Source organism: Morone saxatilis, unplaced genomic scaffold, assembly GCF_004916995.1.
Source record: "Morone saxatilis isolate NCDOM2014 unplaced genomic scaffold, NCSU_SB_2.0 Contig10, whole genome shotgun sequence".
Lineage (NCBI taxonomy): Eukaryota > Metazoa > Chordata > Actinopteri > Moronidae > Morone > Morone saxatilis.
Window position 1 is genome coordinate 16,669,295 of NW_023339652.1, and position 2,225 is coordinate 16,671,519.

The following is a 2,225-nucleotide window of genomic DNA, read 5'->3' on the forward strand; positions in this document are numbered from 1 at the left end:
AACTGCCTGTTAAAAGGCAGAGACCTAGGACAGACCCTTCGGCTCTAGGTGGGTGGTATCACACTTGGCTATATACTTTTTGATCTGATCGTTCATGCCCAGCCAGTAGACACACTCTCTAGCTCTACGTAGGCATCCTTCAACACCCAGATGTGATGAGTGGTAAGCGGCTAGTGATGTTTGATCTTAGTGTATCAGGAATGAAGGCATGCTCACCCTGGAAGACTATTCCATCTTGGTGGCTTGATTCTCCTTGTGATGAGAAGTAAGGCCTGATTTCATTCGGTACCTGTGACTTGTCCTTGGGCCATCTTTGGCTCATTGTTTTAATGAGAAGCTGCAATGTATTGTCTTTTTCTATGGCAGACCTTATGTCATGTAGTCTGTCTGATGAGATCGGTAAGTGTTGCACCATGTTGACAGTCTCTACTTCAGCTTCCACAGGTGTACTCTCAGGAAGATAGGCTCTGCTCTGCTGGCACATAAATGATGTCCAAGTCATATTTTTGTATCCGCAGCATCATGCCCTGCAGCCTTTTGGGTGCACTCAGTAGGGGTTTTCGTACTATGGTTTCTAATGGCTTGTGATCACTTTGGACAGTAACTTTGCAGCCATATGTGTATTGGTGGAATTTTTCCATGCTGAAAACCATTGCTAAAAACTCTTTTTCTATTTGGGCATAGCGCCCCTCAGTTTGTGTCAGTGCCATGCTTGCGAAAGCGACTGGCTTCCCCATCTGCATGAGTGCTGCGCCCAAACCTGTGTCTGAAGCGTCACACTGTACTGTCAGCTCCTCATCAGGGTTATAATATTTCAATACTGGAGCATTCGCTATTGTCTCTTTTAGTTTGAGGAATGCCTCCTCATGCTCTGTTTTCCATTTCCACTCAGGTCTCTCAATACCTTGCATTGGTCTGAGAGGTGAGGGCAAAACTTGGTGAGGTAATTAACCATACCTATAAGCCTCTGCACTGCTTTTACATCTGTCGGCACCGCCATCTGCTCAATTCGCACGCACTTTTTAAAGATCTGCTTTGAGTCCATCTGCCGTCAAGCGGTGTCCAATGTATGTGGTCTGCTTTTGTCTTAGTCTGATTTTTTCTGCATCTAGTTTTATGTTCATTTCCCTGCATCTGCTGAGAAACCTTTTCAGGTTTTCATCGTAATCCCGTTAGTCTTCCTCTTGTGTCTCCCCTTGATGTCATCCGCAATAATGTACAGACCAGGTACATTGTCCAACGCTTGTGTCAGCTTTCTCTGGAATATTTCAGGGGCTGGACTTATCCCCATTGGCATCCTCAGCCATCAGTACCGTCCGAATGGAGTGACAAATGTTGTCAAATAGCTGGACTCCTCCTCCAGCTTTACATGCCAAACTCTTGGCTTGCCATTCTGTTTCTGTACTACCAACATAGCACTGATCCAGTCTGTGCTGCATTCTACAGGAGTGATTATTCTTCTGTGTTCTCTAAGCTCTTCCTTCAGTGGTTTCATCAGGGCCACTGGGACCCGTCTCTTTGGCAGCTGCACCGGCTTCACTGTGCTGTTCACCTCCATTTTGTATTTTCCTTCAAGACAGCCATCTCCAGTGAACACGTCAGCATAACTTGTTTTGATTTGTTCTATTGTTCAGTGACATAACTGTCTGTATTTTCACTGGCGCCCTGGTTTCTCGTGAAGAAACAATAGCGTTCGACAATCTCTTTCACGCTGGGGTTGCAGTGATCATCAAACTTGGTAATGATGGCCTTTATCTTCCATGCATCCTTAGCTGTGTCGCCCATCAGGGTATCCAAAAGTTCCCTGCCGCTCTCGCTGACAAGATAGCTGAACAGTTTTACCTTCTGTTTATCATCAGCTTCAGCCATTGCCAGATCCACATAAAAAGCAAACTCGTCCCTCCAATTCTTCCATGTTTTAGAAAGGTTGCTGCAGTCTAAACACAACGTTTGTGGCGGCTTCAGTCCCTCCATGGAATCACATGGCAGTCACACGCTAGTGGCTCAAAACTCAGTTAACTCTCTTCTGATCGGAGAAAACTTGCACGTACTCAGACCGAGTCCTCTTCCACTGCCACCATGTTAAAGTCTGTTAGTTCATCACAAGAAGGGTACACTCTTCGTACTGTTTCACCCAACTTGGTTACAAACTTTATTAAACTTTGGTGTGTAAGGTACATTCAGCTCGTTCCAGTGACTCAGGTGGTGTCACTTCAAAACATGTC